Source organism: Cupressus sempervirens, chromosome 5 (assembly GCF_028749045.1).
Source record: "Cupressus sempervirens isolate cs-2001-9-10 chromosome 5, ASM2874904v1, whole genome shotgun sequence".
NCBI classification, from domain to species: Eukaryota; Viridiplantae; Streptophyta; class Pinopsida; order Cupressales; family Cupressaceae; genus Cupressus; species Cupressus sempervirens.
Window position 1 is genome coordinate 25,878,239 of NC_143122.1, and position 22,780 is coordinate 25,901,018.

A 22,780-nucleotide genomic window follows, 5' to 3' on the forward strand; every position below is an offset into this window, starting at 1 on the left:
ATTGGTTTGTGAGTTATGGTATAGAGATTGGAGATATTTGGAAGTAGTTGTAAGACTTTCGCTAGTGTAGGTGAACATGTGAGTCTTTCCATGTTCCCTATTCTTATCACCTAGTTTTGATGCTTAACTCTTGCACTTGTTTAATTTATGCTATTGTTAAATAAGTTATCAAAAAATAATTATTCAATGCATGTTTTATCCTTGTGTTCCAAGGATCTCTAGGTGGGGCATTATAGTGTTTAACTTATAAGTGAACCCTATCTTGATTTTCAAAGACACTTTCCAATACTACTAACCCTTTAGGTACTTTATTTGTTTTCTATATTATTAAGAATTGAGGGCCTATTCTGCATTTCAATCTTTGAGACCCCCAAAAAGGATATATTAGTAGGTTTTATGGCTACATTAGCTCACTAGTTAGCCATTTTATTATTAGTCTTATCCATCCAAGTGATTGTGAAACCATCAAATGCTTCAATCTCATCCCATGCAATATTCCTATATTGTTTAAACCTTTTATCTTAGATGCATATGTCTGCCTAATCTGAGATACCACTAATTCAAAGTCACCAATAACATACAAATATTTAATGCCATGACTTGTAGCTACTTTTAATCCAAGTAAAAGTGCTTCATACTCTACTATATTATTTGTGCAAATCAAATTTAAGGTAAAGGAGTATCTGAATGTGTTTTTTTCTTGCGAAATAAAAACTACTCCTACCCCTGACCCTTCTTTGGAACCATCCCCATCAAAAACATTATCCAAACATTTTTGAATCTAAACACCTTATTACTTCTTGTGAGATCAATGGGACTTCCTTTTTAGTTTCTAGAATAGTAATTTAAGCCCTAAAATAATTTATTTATGTATCTAAGAAACATGTAGAATCAGTATCAATGTTATCTTCAATCATATGGATAAATCTTGGTTCCCTATTGAACTTAATGGCTTTATCATCTATGTGAAAAGTAGAAAAATAAAGATCACATTGGAGACTCCTTCCCATTGCAACACTCCACTTTCTAGAGAGTAACATTCCATACCGAGGAGGAATGTCAACTACTAGGACACTCATGGTTAGGTCAACATTAGGATAGGAAGCTAGCATATATGGAAATACATTGATGACAACTATAATAAGGACTTCCCTTGCATCCATGGCTTGACATCTACCATGTTTAGTATCTATGTTTAGACCAAGGGATTCCAAGATTTTAAAATGCATGACATCATTAGAAACTCTTGGATCAATCATGTAATTCTTCAAGGTTTTTCCATTTATAATCAAGAAAAGGAAAAATGGGTCAATATTTTCTATATATAATGCTGATGAGCTATCTAAATACATTTGGGGTATTTGGGATATGACTACTTTATCTTTCTTTTCTTTTACTACAACTTGTACCTTCTATTCTAACCATGAGAGAGCTTTTCTTTTATGTTCTTCTATCCTAAACATTCTAGATAAACAAACCTTGGTAGTAATTTGTGATAACATAGAGATAATGTTAATAGGATCATAAACAAGGGGTTTACATGAATTACCTTTAGTTTCTTGCATTTGAATAGGAGGATCCCCAATTTTCCTAACATTGTCAAGAATTAATTTCCTCCCTTCTATATTTTCCTTGACTACATCTACACCCTATGTTTGCACCTTCTTCTTAGGTTCCCACTTCTTATCTTTAATGTGGTATACTTGATACATATTTTGTTTCCTACCTACATCCATTTCAGACTCTTCATCATCAAATTCTTCAAAATTATCATATGAGTTAATCATGTTGTAGGCCACATCATCATGATTCTTTTCTTCCTTTATCTCTTTAGGTTGTTATTATTGATGTGTAGCGAAAGACTAAGCAACAACATAATAGTTGAGAGAATGAGGAGATTGAAAAAAATGCACTTAGGAATTTCTTCCATTTTATTTACAAAATTTCTCTGCAATGGATCTAGTGTATTCTTATCACTTGTACATTGTATAGGATTAGTGATGGGTTTTCCATCTTTCCATTATGTGTTGTATGGGTAATTCTACAATCTGGTTTGCCTATTATAGTTATTATTGAACTATGGTTTCTCACCAATGTTGGGATTTTTTACATTACTTACTAGAGATTTCAAATTATTAAGAAAATTCAAGACCTAATCCATTTTGTCTTCCTCAAGATTTTTGGTTTTAATAGGCTTATCTCCTCCCTTCTTGTTTGCCCTAGGATTAAACAACTTAGGATCATCTCTCCTTCCAAGTTTTCTAGATGCATTCCTATTATTTTCAATATTAATAGCTATCCTAAAAGCATCTCTTAATTTTTTTGGATATTTGTCTCTTAAAATATAAGCCATTTACTATCAAAAGCATTAAAATAGGTAGTTAAGCATACGTTCTCACCTAATCTCATGAGTTAGAATAGCTTATACATCCTCTTTCAGAACCTTACATTGAAATCAAAAGTAGATTCATTATAATTTCTCTTAATATTGTTAAACTAATTAGCACAAAGATGGCATTAGTGTTATCACCATATTTCTCCTTGAAAAATTTCTCAAGATCATCCCATGAACCAATGCTTTCATCAAGAAGTCTCCTAAACTAGTCTCCAACATCCTCTATGAGTGAATGCACAAATAATGACATAGTGCAAGCTAGGAGAATCCCCAAAGGAGATATCCTAGCCCCCAACAAATAACCACATAGTGGAAAAAAAACAAAATAGAAAGACAAATGCAAGATCTAATACCAAATCACAACTCTTTATTTATAAAATAACTATTTACATACAATATGCCTAGCTGCAAGGCCTTCCAAGTTATGACCAAATACAACAAAAATTAAAAAATAGTTTTGCAAGATCCCTCAAGATCCAACTCCATGCTAATCCCAACTAGCCTAGATTTTTCACATAATAGCTTTCTAGTAGAAACCCCCAAGATCTCAACTTGTTCTCACAAGCTACCAAGCAATCTCTTTGTCTCTAAAATGCAACCACTAGATCTTCTCACAAACTCACAACTCTACCACAATCATGCTATAAATTACCCCACATTTGGTGCTCTATCCATAGACTCAGGAAAATGTTCCCTTTAACTACTCCATGCTAAACTCAGGATCCACTCCATCCAAATGAATGAATCACTCCATGAATAAATTCCTAAAGACTCCACAAGACCTCTTACTATACCCAACTAAGCTACAAGTCAACCAAGTAATTACAAACTAAATAAAACCCCTTGCATTAAAAATATATTTAAGCCACAAGTCACCTTACAACAACATTAAATACAAAATGTTAACTCTCACATTAACCCACAATTAACACATGATAACTACACAAAATACTTAGGACAAGCCCAAAGTTTACAACCAAGATTAAATGCACATAAGAGAGATAACCAAGATCACAAATAAGTCCACAAAAACTCCTAGATCAATTCATAACATGATCACATGCTATATGCATTAAATGTACCAAGAAATCTAGTCAGCACCAACAAACTATTGAGTGTCAGCAAACTCCCAACCATCATCGAGATCTTGTAAGAATTTTTGAGTAGCCAACACATGTCAAGCACTTTAGTGACCAATTCCACTTTAATGATCGAGCACCTTAACCATAACTAAAACCAGTAATGATTGAGCACCACTCTAAAGCAACTAGCAAGCCTCCTCCCATGAACTCCAAAGTAACCATCAAGAAAACCCAAGATGATCCTACATCAAACTCCCCAGGTAAATGGAAAAGTGTGTTCCACACTTTGATTCCCAAAGAAAGATCAACAACCATCTTAATCTTCACAAAAGGCTTTCACTCAAATAGGGAAAAGAAAACCAACATGCAAATCATCCACATTTGCATCATTCTATCAAACAATAGAATCTCAACAACCCAATCAAAATGCTCACTCCCAAGAACAAATTGAACATAATGCTTCATCAAAAAATCCTCATCTACAATAGCAACTAGTGAATTGACACTAGCAACAATAAATTCCACATTAGCAGCAATATATAGATCTCCATCAACACATGCCAAGCTCACAATGCTAGCAATCTCATTTCTCACAACAAGATGCTTTGCAACACATAACTCATCACCAACAACAATTGGATCATTCACGACCAAGTGCTCTATAATATCCATGTCAAAATCAACCAACTAATCATGAAACCAACCACCATCTCAACATCAATAAGGTTACGAATATCCTTAGTAACAACCTCTACTCACTCTGCAGGTTCTATATTAGACTCCATAAACTGATCAACAAAACCAAACTCTTCCACTTTGACCTTACCTTGCCCTCTTCTCTCATGAAAAAGTCTTCTAACTGGCCAAAAAAATCTCTTCCAAATTGTTAGAATCCAATTCAAAAAACATCTATAGAATTTCTTCCTTATCCCATCCTTAACTTAATCAGTTTAACTAGCTTCAGATTGAGTAGAAACCTCCTTAGCTCGATCAACCAAACTAGCTTCAAACTAAGCAGGAATCTTAGAAATCCTCCTATTTTCCACATGACATAGATTCACAATCATCCTAGGTCCAATCATCTTGGAGCCATCTTTCAAGATATTTACAAATTATTTACAACAAATCCTTCCCACCTTGTAATAAAACCCAAATTGTTTGTAAGTCAGATCACAACTTTCCACCTCACATGAATAATCAAGAACCACATCACAAGTCCAAGAACATGAATCTACTATCCAAAAAATATCTATTATCATGCCTCAACAATATCAAACTTCCATCTCTGTATTCATTGATCCATCTGCAAGCCCTCTATAATTACATGTTAGAACCATGATCTTCTCCCTCACAGCCAAGAGATCTAGGACTCCAGAAAGAAAAATCCACCACCAAATCAAGATCTTCTTAGATTAGCTTCTCTCAACCCAAGGTCCTAGTGCGAACTCCCTCAACTTTGGTGATTGGTCTATACACTTAGGAACAACCTTTTCTCTGGTACCACTTGAAACAATGCAAGGAAGGAGAATCCCCAAAGGGGATATCCTAGCCTGCATCATATAACCATACAATAGAAACAAAAAAAAAAAAAAGAATTACAAATACAAGATCTGATACCACATCACAACTCTTAATTTATAAAATAATTGTTACATGCAATATGCTTAACTATAAGGCCTTCTGAGTTATGGCCAAATATAAAAAAAATTACAAAATAGTTCTATAAGATCCCTCAAGATCCAATTCCACACTAATCCCAACTAGCTTAGATCTATAGCATAACAAAACTCTAGTAGAAACCCCCAAGATCTCAACTTGTTCTTGCAAGCCACCAAGATACCTCTTTGTTTCTAAATATTGAGGAGATCGACCTAGAGAAGATGGTGTAGTGCAAGGTATGAGAATCTACACAGTAGATGTCCTAGCCCCCAACTATACAACCATATAGTGGAAAAAAAACAACAAGAAATAATAATGTAAGATCTGATACCAAATTACAATTTTTGATTCATATATATATAACTGATTACATGCAATATGCCTTGCTATAAGGCCTTTAGGGTTAGGGCCAAATATAAATAGAAAATTAGAAAATTAGTTCTACAAGATCTAACATGATCCAACTTACAACCAATCTTAGCTAGTCCAGATACACAACTAGATAAGAACACCAAGAAGAATCCATATTTGTACCCACAGGTCCACCAAGAGATCCTCTAGTTCCTAAGCTACAACTCTAGCTCCTCAAATTTGCATCTATCCTTCCTGCCATCCCCACTCAATAATGAATAAAAGACTTCCCAAGACCTCTAATTATACTAATATAAGCCACAAGTTGTCCCAAAATACAAATTAAATACAAATACATAGATTAAATGCTACAAATTCACCTGCAACAATAATTAAATGTTTAGAAATTGATATCCAAGTAAATCATGATATCTCCTAGCTCTGATTGAATTAGAACTAACACTTCAATTGTAGGTAGAAATATAGGTCCTCTACAAATTATTAAATGAACAAAGGTTGATTCCCCAAGGAAAAGTGCACATCCATCCTAAAAGTCATGTACAATAGACTATCACGTGAAACTTCCAAAAATTGATACTCTAGGAGAATTGCAATATCTCTCAATCTATAATGAATTAGGACTTCCACTCTTTATAAAAAGAATTAATCTAGGCCCTCTTCAATGCTCAAAGTGTAGAGGTTCCCATTAATTATGGATAATTATTTATATGCTTTGCAATATGCACCCAAAAATTAGAAAAAACAAAGTTCTAGCAACAAGTTTCAAATAGTTCAAACTTTAACTCAGTCCATCTAGTCTCTACAAAATCATGAGGAAAGGTTCCCCAATGTATCTCCAAAACATCCCTAACCATGAAAACACAACTCCACAAAAATTTGAGCTCAATGCTCCCCAACACTTGACCAAAATCTCTCCAAATATGTAGGATTGCAGGAAAGCCTAGGATGCTCTTGCATCAGATACCCCAGGTACAAAAAGATGTTCTAGTAATTAGAAGAACATCTTCTAGGATTTAGGACATAAATCCCAAATTGGTTCTTCAAATACACATCCTCCAAGTCTTTAACTTGCACACTCTTTCCCTTTTTTTTCTTCTTCTTCTTCACATCCACCATAGGTGTTCCATAAGTCTGCTTTCCATGCTGATCCCCAACCTTCTTAGAATCTGCCAACTCAACTTGGATGCCAATACTAAGCTTCGTCCTATTGAGCTCTTTATTATACAAAAGAATTAGGGAAAAATTATTACCACCTTTCTTAACAATAAACACATTCCTAACACAATTATGCACAACCCTGCAATCATAGTACCAAGGTTTGCCAAGTAACACATGAAAACTATTCATATCCACAATATCACACAACACTTGATCCTATACTACCCAATTTGGAAATCAACAAGGCATTTCTCCCTCACTTCCAAAGCATGCTCACCTTGCAACCAACCAATCCTATAATGGTAAGGATGTCTCATTCTATTCAAAACAAGTTTCTAAACCATCTCTTTGACAAAAAGGTTATTAGTACTACCACTATCCACAATCACTTTACAAACTTTACCACCAGTCTTACAAATTTTTCAATAAACTAGTCCTTTGATAAGAATCCAATGTCCTCTCACCAATTAGTACTCATTGAGCCAACAAACTCTTTCTTTTCTTTGTCTGACTCCCCTAGACTTCAACCTCATTCACAATAGTAGTTGTACTACCAATCAGACATTCCAAAGATCTATGCCCTTCTTGACCACACTTGAAACAATTACCTTTGAACCCACCTCCACCTGTCCTCTTTTTCTGATGAGTAGGTTTTGTTTCACCTTCTTCTTTTGGTTTAGCTTGTGTTGAACTATCCTGCTTCTCCTTCCCTTAGGAACTCCCTTGATTCTTCCTTTTTAGCCTCTCTTCTACTCTCAAAGCATACTAATAAGCATCCTCAATTGAAAAAATATTTAGCATACCAACCTCATTTTGAATAGTGAATCTCAAACCATTAATATACCGAGCTACCTTCTCTTTTGATAATTCTCTATGCCTAAAATGAATAGTCAACTTGTAGAACTCCTTTGTATAATTTTTCACAGTCATATCCTTTTGCTTCAGATTCTACAACTTAAAAAACTCAAGTTCATGATCAGAAGGAATGAACTTAGCCTTCAAACCAGTCACCATCAATTTCCATCTAGTGATCTTTATTTCACCTTCCTCTTTTCTATCTCTTTGTAGTTCTTTCCACCAAAGAGAAACATGTCCCTTCGGCTTAGTTTGTGCCAACCTTAATCTGAGTGGATCCTCAATATCCTCAAGCTCAAAGTAGTCTTCCAATTCACCAATTCAATCAATCAATTATTTAGGATTCAAAGTACCCAAAAAATTTGAAACCTCCATCTTATGCTTCATCTTCAACTAAGATCTAGGCCGAGCAAATTGACCAACCATTTTCCTCATAGGTCTCTCCATACAATTAGTTCTAGCCTCACCACTTGATTCAACAAATTTAAAGTCTTTAAAAAATTCCTCATAAGAATTTTTAGTACCCACATGTCTAGGTACACCACCTAAAGTACTTACAATTTCAACAATCACGTCACTCTTCATCAATGTAATCTCAGATCTAAATTTTTCTCTCATCTTCTCTGAGATCTGATCTTCTATAGTATCACTAAGATTATAAATTTTCCTAGGGTCCAATATTCTTGGAGGAATCTTCCAAAATTTTAGCAAACCCTAAGAAAAAAATCCACCAATTAAGAAGATCAACCAGCCACAAGATCAACCTTCCTCAACCTGTCTTGGTGTAAACTACCTTAGCTTCGACAATCTATCTACACACTCAAGAAAAATATTCACTCTAATTTTACTTGACATAGTGAAAGGTAGGAGAATCCGCAAAGGATATTTCCTAGCCCTTAGCTATACAACCATATAGTGGAAACACAACAATGAGAAATAATAATGCAAGATCTGATACCAAATTACAATTCTTGATTCATAGATATATAACTGATTACATGTAGTATGCTTGGCTGTAAGGCCTTCCTAGTTAGGGAAAAATACAAATAAAAAATTAAAAAATCAGTTATACAAGATCCAACATGATCCAACTTACAACCAATCTTAGCTAGTCTAGATACACAACTGGATAAGAACACCAAGAAGAATCCACAATTGTACCCATAGGTCCACCAAGAGATCTCCTAGTTCCTAAGATGCAACTCTAGCTCCTCAAGTTTGCATCTATCTTTCCATCCATCCCTACTCAATAATGATTAAAAAACTCTTGAATACCCATACTTATACTAATCTAAGCCACAAGTCATCCCATAACACAAATTCAATACAAATACATAAATTAAATGCCACAAGTCAGCCTGGAACAATAATTAAATGTCCACAAATTGATATCCAAATAAAATTGTGATATCTCCTATCTCTAATTGAATTAAAACTCATGCTTTGAACCATATTTAGAAATTTAGATTTTCATAAATGTGCAAATTCTGATTCCCCAAGGAAAAGTGTGCATCCATCCTGAAAGTCACATATAGTAGACTATCATGCAAAACTACTAGAAATTGATACTTTAGGAGAATTTCCATATCTCCCAACCTATAATGAATTAGGGATTTCAGTCTTGATAAAAGGAAGTAATCTAGGCCCTATTAAAAACATGAAGTGAAAATCTTCTCATTAATTAAGGATAATTAGTTATACACTCTACAACAGGCACCAAGAAACCAAAAAAAATAGAGTTCCAATAGCAAGGTTCAAATAGTTCAAACTTTAACTCAATCCATCCAATCTCTATGAAATCATGAGGAGAGGTTCCCCAATGTGTCTCCAACACATTCCTAACCATGAAAACATAACTCCAAAAAAATCCAATATTGATGCTCCTCAAAACGTGACCAAAATCTCTCCAAACATGCAAGATTGCAGTAAAGCCTAAGATGCTCTTGCATTAGAAGATTGCAAAAGGATCATAGTTGTTGGATACAATTGATTAATTGTGTGTTGTCTTTGATGTTACAAAAATGTAACATCAATTGAAAATTAGTGCATTCCAAGCTTACTTGGTCAATAAAGATAGTTTTCTTAGTCTATCAAGCATTCCTAAGTTTACTCTATAAAAAAGGTAGTATCTACCAAGCTCACTAGGGCATCAAAAGAAGTTATGCATAAAAAAGTGTTAACTAAGCTCACTTAGTTAATGAAGGGAAAGTTGAAAAAAGTTAGTATTAACCAATATCACTTAGTTACCAAAGGGATTTTGTAAGTTTGTAGTGTTAACTGAGCTTTTATTGGTTAACACAAGAAATCATTTCAGAATCAGTTTCTACCAAGCTAGGCCAGCTACAAAAGGATTTTCTTATTTTGGCATGTATAGCTTAGTTATTGTACCTATTCATTCTATCCAACTAAGGTGATGAATATTGGTTATTCTAATTTTTATTTGAGCCAACTTGACAATCTAAAAGGAATAAATAAAAGGTCAAATTGTGATTTCTAAAGGTGTGATATGCAAGTTGATTGAAAGAGATAAGAAGAGAGGAAGCAAACTTGAAGGATAAATAGGTATTATTGTGGAGCAAAAAAGTGTTATTTTATTAGGAAGGATCAAGTATAAACCAAAACAAAGATCTATGATCAGAAATTTAGTTGTGTCACAATCAAGTCATTTCATTGTTACTCTCTAACCATTGTAGCAGTGATCTAAAATCTCTTAATAGAGTTGGTTTAACAACCATTTGTAAATCTCTAAGAAGGTGGCAATTCCATTGAATTGTTTTAAGACCTCTTGAAAGGCCACTCCTAATAGGGTGATTAAATATTTAATAGGGTCACACCTAATAGTTTTTTTTGTAACCTTTAACAGGTTTGGCTCCTAATAGGGCTCACTTTAGAAGAGTAAAAAATAGTAACTAGTTACATTTGGTGGTGTTTCCCACATTGGGTTTCCATGTTAAATCCTAGTGTTTTATGTGTTCATGTTATTTCTTTCATGCTTGCAAGTAAATTATTGATAACATCTTAAGATCTATTAAAGTAATACACACTCTGTATTTATCGAGTTACAATAATTTTTGAATGCTTGTTGAGTATCAATAGTAATTAATTTTATCAGTCTGAACTTTATTTGACATCCAAGGGATCTAGAATTTATTTTAGTAGTAACTAATTCAACCCTCCCCTCTTAGTTACTCCTCTTATATTTCCAAAAATTGGTATTAGAGATTTTAGTGCTTGTAGAGAAGGTTTCAATTACCTAAGACAAAAATTAGGATGTCTTACAAGAGAGAGATTCCAAAGCTGAATAGAGACAACTTTGCAGCATGGAAAAGACTTATGAGGCTTCACCTAGCTACCATCAATGATTCAGGATGAAAATATCTTGATGAAGTATATAAAACTCCCACTAGAACATTATTAGTTGAAGATATTGTTGAGAAAAAGAACCATAGCATCATGATAATTGATATTGCATTTGCTCTCAATTATGCTGAATTTGATGACGTCAAAGACTGTAAAATTGCTTTTGATATGTGGAACAAACTGAAAGAAATATATGGAGGATATGACAATGTAAGAAGGGCCAAAGTAGAAAGCCTTACAGGAAAATTTGATCAAATGAGAATGAGAGAAGATGAAAATGTTGCAAATTATGTAGAAAGAATCAAAGCCAATATTAGTGCACTCAGAGCATGTAGAGGAGAAATCAAAGAAGAAACTTTTGTCAGTAAAATATTCAAAACTTTGTTTCCCATCTATGAAATTAGAGTATTTTCTATTCAAGAAAAGAGATGTGATCCAAATAAGAAGATAGACTTGGATGACCTAGTAGAAAGACTGACAACTTTTGAACTAGAAAACTTTGACAAATATGTTCCTATTTTTAGGAATATTGAGTTTGCATTTGAAGCTAAACTCTCACTCAAAGAAAAGGGCAAGAAAATAAAAGAAAATCAATCAAAAAGTGAGGAAGAAACTGAAGAAAGTTTTGATAGTGATCTTGAAATTATTAAAGCTCTACTTGCAAAGAATTATTCCAAGAGTAGAGGAAAGTACAAAGGTAGAATTCCTTTAATCTATTTTTCTTGTGAAGAAATTGGTCATATTGCTACTAGGTGTCCAAACAAAGAAAGAAAGGAAGAGAAGAAAAGCCACAAGTAAAAAGGAAAGAAGGAATTCAAAGGTCACAAATCCTACAAAGACAAAGGTAAGAAAACTTATTTTATGGCTGAAAGATTCTGATAATAGTGAAGATGAAATAGTGTATATTGCTATAAAAGATGAATCCGATGATGAAGGAGATAAGATGGCACTTGTCTCTCATGTTAGCAAAAATGACACATGGATCATAGATAGTGGATGTTGTCACAGTATGACTAGAGACAAAACTAAGTTTAAACATTTTAAACACTATGATGGAGGTAATGTAAGATTTGGAAACAATGAACCTTGTTGCATAAAAGGAAAAGGCCAAATCTCATTAATCAATGAAATTTTATGTGACAATGCCTATTGGGTGGAAGGACTAAAATATAATTTACTAAGTGTGGCATAGCTAAAAAAAATTGGATTCAAGGTAGAGTTCATGAATGGCAAAGCAAGAGTCCTGAATAACTAAGGAAATCTGATTGGATCATGCAAGCAAACAAAAGGTAACCTATTCTATCTTGATCTTGGTGATTGGTCATGCTTTATTGCTTAAGTAGAAGAAAGTTGGCTATGGCACAAAAGACTATGTCATGTAAATTTTGATAATATGGTCAAGATAAGAAAACTCAAAAGAATAAGAGGTCTTCCTAATTTGAGGAAACCTAATGTTGGATTATGCATAAATTGCCAAATTGGTAAAATGGGAAAGACTAGTTTTAAAAGCGAAAACTATCAATCAAAAGATGTCTTGGAAATTGTGCATACTAATTTATGTGGACCCATTGGAATAGAAACTTATAGTGGAGGCACAATCTTCATTCCTTTTGTTGATGACTATTCTAGAATGATGACTATTATGTATCTGAAAGAAAAATCAGAAGCTTTTGAGAAATTCAAATGGTATATGGCTAGAGTAGAAAAAAAAACTAGAAAAAGATTGAAATGCTTAAGGTTAGATAGAGGTGGTTAATTCATCTCAAATGAATTCAATAATTTATGCATTGAAAGAGGAATCAAAAGACAAGTATCAGCCCCTAGTACTCTTGAGAAGAATGGAATAGCTAAAAGAAGAAATAGATCCATCATGGATTGTGCAAGGACACTAATGATTAAAAAGAATATTGCTATCAAATATTGGAAGGAAGCTATCAACATTGCAGTTCATACTCTGAACCAAGTTTAGTTAAAGAAGAATTTAATCAAAACTCCTTATGAACTATGGTATGGCTACAAACCCAATGTAAGTTACTTGAAAGTATTTAGCAACAAATGTTATATCTTGAAAGAATCTAGAAAAGGAAAATTTTATGTAAAAGGTGATGAAGGTATATTTCTAGGATATTCCTACAAAAGTAAAGTATACAAATGTCTAAATTTGTCCACTCACAAAATATAGAAAGTGTACATGTGAGAATTGATGAGTTTGTAGAAAAGATTGAAGAAGAAAGCAAAAAGAAGCTAGAAGATTTGTCTACTATGAACCTGATACATTGCCAAACACATTTGACAAAAAGGAGATTTCATCTCCTAAGCTCTCCAAGTCTCCAATAGTTACTGAGTTGAAAGGACCCGAGTCACATTCAGAGGCTGCTGAGTTAGTGCATACCGAGTTTGAAGAACCCAAGCCACAGATAGAAGGACTTGAGTCTAAAGTTGAAATTTAAAATGAAAATAGTATAATTCATTTAAAAATCAAAGAACCTATATTGGCTAAATATGTTAGAAGGCATCATGCACCTGATCAGATCATTAGAGACAAATCGGATGGAACAATGAGAAGAAGCAAACTAAAAGGTACATGTTTACTTTCTAAATTTGAACTTGGAAGTGTTAAAGATGCATTAGAAAATGAAAGTTTGGTTGAGGCTATGAATGAAAAAATAGAACAAATAGAAAAGAATAAAACTAGGACTCTTGTACCTAGGCCCAAAGATAAAAATGTGATTGGTACAAAATGGATATTTAGAAATAAGTTGAATGAATATGGAAAAGTGTCAAGAAACAAAGCAAGGTTGGTATGTAGAGGCTATTCTCAAGAAGATATTATTGATTATGGTGAAACTTATGCCCCTATTATAAGATTAGAAGGCGTTAGGACTCTTTTGGCTTATGCAACTCACAAAGGATTCAAAGTATATTAGATGGATGTTAAATGTACATTCTTGAATGGAATTCTTGATGAGGAATTCTACATTGAATAGCCAGAAGGTTTTGTTGATCCAAACAAAAGGGACATGCTTTGCAAATTACACAAAGTGCTACATGGTCTAGAACAAGCTCTTAGAGCCTAGTATGAAAGACTACATAACTATTTGATATAGATTGGTTTTCAAAGAACAAATGATAACAATAGTGTGTACATTAAGGAAGGACTAGATAAGAAGATTGTGTTGGCAAAAATATTTGTGGATGACACTTTATTCACAAGAAATGATGACTTATGCAAATTATTTTCAGAACAAATGAATAAAGAATTTGAAATGTCCATGTTTGGTGAAATAAAATTCTTTGTTAGATTGCAAATACAATAGAGTAGAAATAGTATCTATATCACTCAATCTAAGTATATCAAAGAGATACTTAAGAAATTTGGAATGGAAGATTCAAAACCAGTTAGAATTTTGATGTGTATTGGACTTAAGTTTACAAAAGATGATGACTCCAAAGAAGTAGATCAAACCTTATATAGATCAATGATTGGGAAATTATAGTATGTGGTACATACAAGGCCTGATATTGCCCTAGTAGCTGGGATAGTGGCAAGATTCTCAGCTAAACCTAGAGAAAATCACATGATGGCAATAAAAAGAATCTTGAGATATCTGAAAGGTACTGAAGACTATGGCTTATGGTACACACTTGGAGGAAACTTTGACCTAAAAGTATTTACTGATGTTGATTGGGTAGTAAATCTTGATGATAGAAAAATCACTAGAGGTGGAGCATTTTTTCTTGTAAAAGGTTGGTATCTTGGACAAGCAAGAAGCAAAACTACACATCTCAATCCATAGCAGAAGAAGAATATGTAGTAGCAACAGTGAATTGCTCTAACATTGATTGGTTCAAATAGTTGTTGGAAGGAATGAAGGTTGAAATCAAAGACCCAATAGTCATGTATTGTGCTAACACCAGTGCAATCAAAATATCAAAGAATCCAGTGATGCATTGCAAAATAAAGTACATTACTATAAAATATCACTTTGTAAGAAAATTAGTATAGGACAAAGAAATTAGATTGGAGTATGTGCATACAAAAGAATAAATTGCAAATATATTCACAATGCCATTACCTAAGGATGCATTTTTGTATCTAAGAGGTAAGCTAGGGGTCATTCCCCTATTTGAAGCTAACTAAATAAAGTTTAGTGATGCATCAACATCAACCAAGTTGAGGATCAATCAATTGATGCAATATTGACAAGGACATATTGTAGATGAATCTATACTCAAGGTACATTGACACTAATCAAAATTGTCTTTGGCATGTGTTGTCAAAGAGGGAGAAGTTTATTGTCATATTTTTCTAAAATTTGTGGAGGGAGAAGTTAAGCAATTCCTTCACAAAGGGAGAATACTATAGGAGAAGTTTTCTATATAAAATCAAAGAGGGAGAAACTTTTTGATAGAGGGAGCCTTGTTCTCAAAATTTTATTGTGCTATGACATGTTGTGTTACCATCAATGACAAAGAGGGAGATTGTTGGATACAATTGATTACTTATGTGTTGTCTTTGATATTACACAAATGTCATATCAGTTGATAGTTAGTGCATGTCGAGCTCACTTGGTCAATAAAGATAGTTTTCCTAGTCTATTGAGCATTCCTAAGTTTACTTTGTATAGAAGGTAGTATCTACCAAGCTCACTTAGGCATCAAAGGAAGTTATGTAGAAGAGAGTGTTAAGCAAGTTCACTTAGTTAACGAAGGGAAAGTTGAATAGAGTTACTATTAAATGAGTTCACTCGGTTATCAAAGAGAATTTGTAAGTTCACAGTGTTAACTGAGCTTTTGTTGGTTAACATAGGAAATTGCTTTAGAATCAGTTTCTATCGAGCTGGGTCAACTACCAAAAGATTTTCTTTTTTTGGCATGTATAGCTTAATTATTTTACCTATTAATTCTAACTGATTGAGGTGATGAATATTGGTTATTATAATTTGTATTTGACCTAACTTGACAATCTAGAAGGTCTAAGTAAAAGGTCAAGCTGTGATTTCTAAAGGTGTGATATGCAAGTTGATTGAAAGAGATAAGAAGAGAAGAAGAGAACTTGAAGGATAAGTAGGTATCTTTGTGGAGTAGAAAAGTGTTATTTGATTAGAAAGGATCAAGTATAAACCAGAACAGAGATCTGTAATTAGAAATTTAGTTGCATCACAATCAGGTCATTTCATTGTTACTCTCTAACCATTGTAGTAGTGATTTAAAATCTCTTAACAGAGTTTGTTTAATAGCCATTTGTAAATCCTCTAACAAGGTGGCAATTACATTAAATTGTTTCAAGACCTCTTGTAAGGCCACTCCTAATAGGGTGATTAAATCCTTTAATTGTGTCACACCTAACAATGTGTTGTGTAACCTTTAATAGGGTTGGCTCCTAATAGGGCTCACTTCAGAAGAGTGAAAAATAGTAACTAGTTACATTTGGTGATTTTCCCAAATTGGGTTTCCACATTAAATCCTGGTGTTTTATGTGTTCATGTTATTTCTTTCATGCTTGTAAGTAGATTACTGATAACAACTTAAGATCTATTAATGTAATATACACTGCATTTATTGACTTACAATTTTTTTTGAATGCTTACTGAGTATTAGTAGTAATCAGTTTTATCAGTGTGAATTTTATTTGACATCCAAGGGATCTAGGATTTATCTTAATAGTAACTGATTCACCCCTCCCCTCTTAGTTACTCCTCTTATATTTCCAACAATAGCCTTACATCCTTATTCTCTGAGTGAAGCATTGAAAACATCAAGCTCAGAAAAAGCTACTATATAATTGATTGCATCAAACATTGCAAGTACAAGCACTCAATCAATTCTTGCACCTCTTTAGCTCAATATTTCATTGACAAAAGTGATAAGAACTTCATCTACCAAGCAATCAAAACTTCCTTCTTCATTAGTTTTGGTCACACAAGGTATTTCTTCAATAAGTGCAGTATCTAGTATTTTTGCTAGTCCTATTATTTCTACCATTTTTTCCATTTTGAGCATGCAATTAATAAGTACAAGGACAATTGAGGCCAAGCCTCAACTGAGTACAACATTTTTGAGTAAAGGAAAAGAGAAGGAAGAAGAAATTGATCTTAATGAGGAGATAGTTATCCTGAATTGGGATATCTCCAATCTCAATCCTAATCAAACGCACATCATTAGAGAATTTCTTCAAAAGAAAGCTAAGAAATAGAGGGTTAGAGAAGAAAGGAATAAAGAATTTCAAGTGCTTGAAGATGCAAACTATATTCTTATAGAGGCACTTAGAATAGAGGTTGACACTTCACAACCAATTTTGGTTATGTTAGAAGAGTAGTCCAAAAAATTAATGAAGATTTGAATGGAAAGGAGAAATTGTTGCAAAGATTAGAGAAGAAATTTGAGAATAAAGTTTTGGAGCTAATTGCACAAAAGATTGCAATTCATCAAGTAGACTTGTCTAGTATTCTAGCCTCATTGGAAACCTATTGCAACAATGTAAGTTCTTTATTTGGTAAACTCTGTCACACTTCCAATTTCACCAAGGAAATTAAAGATAAACTTTCAAAGATTGATGAAGATCTAAAGGCAAGTGCATAACAGTTGCAACTTGACCCAAGTTAAAACTCTGCCCACTATAAAAAGATCATATTCTTAACTGATATACAAGAATAATTACTAAGAGAAGAAGCTAGGATAAGATCTATACTAGTAGACATACAAAGCATGATTCTCCCAAACATGGATGCATTGCAGAAACACATTGCACATGCTAAAACCATCATCCATGGTAACAATTTTTCTATTGCAGACCAAATGTTAGAAATTTTAACAGAAGTTTAGGTTACATTGCACATAAGCAAGGTGTTACAAGAAAATGGTGACAAGACAATGACACTAATTCTAAAGGTACATTCTGATTTCTTGTCACATTTTGACATTACTATATAGTATATAGAATACATCTTTGGCATTATTGTCAAAAAGGGGGAGAAAATGTATATAGCATATACAAAGGGGGAGAAGATATGTATAAAGGGGAGAAGATGTGGGAAAATGCATATAATATTGCATATATATGTGTATGGGGGAGAAACATCATATTATATACATGTACAGGTATTCAAAGAAATATCTCTTACAAGAGTATTTTGAAAAATCTCAAACATAGACTACTCTACCAAGTTGAAGACACAAGATAAAGAATAAAAGGTGTTTTAAAATTTTTGAGAATTCAATTTTGACTAATAAGTGTTTTTGTTATGAATGCCAAAAGGGGAGATTGTTGACATTGCAGTCAAGTTTGTTATTAGTGACACACACTTATTCAGATAGATAGTATCTATCAAGCTCATTGTACAGTGTTAACCAAGTAATCTTGATTCTACTAAGTTCTACAACTGATATCGAGTTCAAGGAACAATATTTAGTTTGTGCCAAGTAGTTTCTACCATGTTGGTGATCATCAGCATAAAATGAGCTTCATAAGGTTTGCCAAGTTTTTTAGTGCAAAACAAGTTGTGCAGTGCTTACCAATTTAGTAGTTACAGTGATGTGACACTAGTGTTGATTGAGCCACTCAGTGTTAACCAAGTGATTCAATTTATACTAAGCTCCTAGTGATAGAATTGGCCAAGTTATGCAATGTAAATTAAGTGATTCAGTTTATATGCCAAGTTTCATAGTATTCACCGAGTCACTAGTGTAGACCAAGTTCAAACTACTTGGAAGTGATTAGTATGGACCAAACTTCTACATCTACTAAATACATGATGATATCGAGCATTAATAATGAATTCTGAATATCAAAACCTCACCGAGTTAGTCTTTAGAACTTGAGTTTCTATAGTTGGCCCGACTTTGTGTATTTTGTGTAAACTTGCATTGTAGTCGAATTTGTTGATTTGTAATTTAGATTGGTATATATGTAATGTATTGTATCACATCTAATAAAAAGAAAAAAATGACATATATAGAAATTGAATTTGAAGAGCAGAAGTGTGAAGTAAAAAGGCTACAATAGTTTAAGGAGTAGCAAATAATTATCTATTATAGCAAGGTGATCATTAAACTGAAAGGTATCTCATTCAACAAATCAAGTTGCAAATCAAATATTAGCCACTATTTCATCCTAACAAGTGGATCAATTAAATTCTTTCACAAGGTAGACTTAATAGTCTTTTGTAAATCTCCTTACTGAGTGCATACTCCATTGTATGTTTGTAAATCCTTTTGCAAGGTGGATCTAGTAGTTCTTATTATTTCTAATAGGGAAGATCATTTGAACTACTCATTGTAAGCCTTGACAGGCCAACTTTATACTACATTACTAGAGCTTGTGGGTATCATCCCCACTCTAGTTTTACTTTCTATTTGGAAGGTTTCTGGGTCACCAAAATTGTGTGTTAAAAGTATTATGAATATTTTAATGTTTTTAGTTTCTTATGCATGGACTTAGATCAAAATTCACATGAAGGATTAATTGGTTAATAAAGATTAAGTTTTATAAGTTACTAATTCACCCCTCCCCTCTCACTAACTTAGCCTATAATATATATTTCCAACAATTCTATCTTTCTTCAGGCTAGAAAAACTTCTTTCAAAGCTAGAATGAGAATTATTTAAAGAAAAAATACAGCTTCCTACTTCTATGATCACTCCATCAATGAGGATCAATTATAGATTCATAAAGTTTACAATAGAAATATCATTAAGTGAGATTTAACTCCTCCAAGAATATAACAGGTTTAGGGAGCTATATTTATGTGCTGCCATAACATAAATCACACAATAATCTACTTGTTGTGGCAGTTCATCAATCTAGTTGGCTTTGACTCAGCATTGAAACACTGAATTTGAATATGCATGCCAAGTACCTACAAAATATTGAATGCAAAAACTTCTACATACATACATACATACATACATACATACATACATACATACATACATACATACATACATACATACATACATACATACATACATATATATATATATATATTTCATCATCAATGTTAGAAAAGGTATAATGTTCAAACTATCACTCTTTACAAATCTTATGGCTATAGGAAGGAATCTACCCAAACATAGCATGGATGAGGAAAAAATTATCAACATGTAATATTCCTTCATTATATCATAGAAGTCCATAGATTCAACCAAACACATCATATCTAAACTATCTAAATTTCAATCTTCATTTCTTAACATATAGATAATATATTCATAAAAACATAAGTTCCTTTGCTTAAACCATAGTCATAAAATGTTTCTACAAGATAACTATCTAAAAACAAGATAAAAGGTTCTCAAAATAATGGCCTTATAGAGGCCCATAATTCCCCCAATTGATTTATTGATGGTCCCCAACAATCATGAAGTTCTTGATCTGGGCCCACACTCTCCAATCACTAGGTGTCCTTTCTCCTACCTCATTCTTCACATAATCAAAGTAACCATAATTTTTCTTGAGCCATTTCCAGCACCGAACTTCAACAATCATGTCATGATCCTCTAAATTATCATTTTCTACTAGTAGTGGCTGCAAGAGGACTAGGATTTGATACGTTAATAGTAACCAATGTTTGCACTGATTTCTCCCCAAGTCAATATACCAAGAAATCCTAATTGTAGCAAGAGTGAAGTTTTGTGGAGAGTGGGGTTCTCTTATTTTTAGATCTTGTGGAATTCTAATCCATCATTACCTTGAGGCAACAATTATTATCTCAGCATTATGAGATAAGTTCTATTCCCAGTCTATAAAGGCCCATTCTCTAACTATACTTACCTTATCAAGTCCTGCAAGATTACCCAAAGTAGAAATCCAATCTAGATATGTTCATATAGAATGTTGAACTTCTAGTCTCATGAACAATGGTGTTGTCATTCCATTCTCCTTGTAGGGTGCAACTTGATGCTCTCTACTTATTTCATTATGTATCAATGACATTATGACTCTTAACTGCACAACCCCTGCATACAAGACTAGGTTCCATTTAGTGTCATTAGCTACTGCCAGATTGTGAAGATACAATTCACATAGTAAATTTTTCAAAGCCATAGGAACATATCAAAATGCATCATAAAACTCATGTGGGGTAGAGATAGAGGGATTAAGACCTTCTATAATTCTAGTCAATTTATAATTTGAAAATTGTTCTATAAGAAATAAAGCATATATTGGTGATGGTGACCTATATTCCATTAACTCAGGAATTAATCTTGTGATCTGCTCAATTCTTCTCTTCAGGAATTAATTTTGATCTAAAATTTGTTTCAAATGGAAACTCTACTCATTAATAACATGCTTTAATTTTTCTTTCTCCAATTTCCATTGATCTCTCTCCCATAACCACTATTGAAATAAATTGATTCCTATAGATAAAGGTGTAAACAGATTGGGTGGTGGCAATGCCTCTTGATTAAAGAGGTCTATCTATTCAGGTGCCAAATGGAGAGTTTTGTTGATACTCTATGGTGTGGAGTTCTCTCCTTTTCTTATCAAAACTCTTGTCTCCACATTAGATATCCTACCATATTTAGTGGCTGCTATAGCCAATGTGTCTAATCATTCATCTAGTTTTTCTTGTACCTCCTCAATAATTTTAGGTCTAAATTCTAGATAATTCTCTAAAGGGAGTTCTACAAAATTTTCACTAATATCTTGAATGTCAAGGTTTTCTTCAAACTCCTTAGATATTTTAAGCTCACCAAACTCCTTATCACTATCAACAAGCACAGAATTGACACTAAAATCAACTTCTAGTTTTAGATTCTAGGTTTTGCTCTCATTTTCACTGGCTTTAGTTTATTGCAATTTTTCCTCCAAAGAGGACTCTTTTTCACATTCAAAAACATTAGGGATAACTATGGAAACAAAGACTTTGGGAACCCTACTCTTAGAGAGTCTCACACTCTACCTCATGGGTGGTGTTGACAAGCATGGAGGATTCTTTCATTTCCTCTTGCTTATAGTTATTTCCACCATAGGGGCTTTAGGAGGCTTTTCTAGATCTTCTTCCTCTTGAGAGCATAGGGTTTCATTAAGGTTACTCTCCTCATCTAGTTGTTGTTCTAGCCTTTCTACTTTAGGTTCCAAAATTTTACTTTTGTCTTTCTCAGTGGGAGACCTATTCTCTTAGGAGCACTAGCAACTTCTACACGTTTACTTCTCTTTTTCTTAACAATGTAGAGTTTAGCTTTGCGAATCCTCTTCTTAGTTAGTCTAGAACTAGAGGGAGAGGTTTTAGGAGTATTTTTAGCTTTGGGAACAACTTTACAAAAACTAGTGAATGTTCTTTCCCTTCATCCAACACCCTAGCCTCTAGGGTTGATCAACATAGGCTCTACCCCTTTTGATTGCAAAAATCCTCCCATGACCCAATTTCTTACTTTTTCAATTCCCTTTCTATGATTAATTTTATTATGAAATGGTGAGAGATGGACTGATCTTTTCCTAACTGCACTAGAGAAGCTTGTTTCTTAAGAATGTTAAATAGGAAATTTGGAAGTGTTTACTTTTCTGTAGTCATGTTGTAGGTGAGCCAAAATTTTGAAATGTAGGGCATGTAGGTATGTGTAGCATCCTTTGCACATGAAGTACTAGGTGATTAACATGGCTGGTTGAATAAAATCCATTGGCAAGGATAACCTAGAAGTACCTTGTTTCTTATCAATGTCTAGTGGAGGATCTTGGTGTATACTAAATTGTGCCTGGTTGTCTTTAGGTCAAACTCTTTCTCCCAATTTTTTCCTTCTTTGGTAAACCTAGTGACCTTAGCTACCACCTCCTCTAAGAAATCTATTCTTAGGCCTTTAACTATTGCAATGCCATCCTTTAAGGTTCTCATGCATTGAAGAGTGACCTCTTCATCAAATCCCTTTAAAACAAGACAATAATCCAACCATCCCCTTC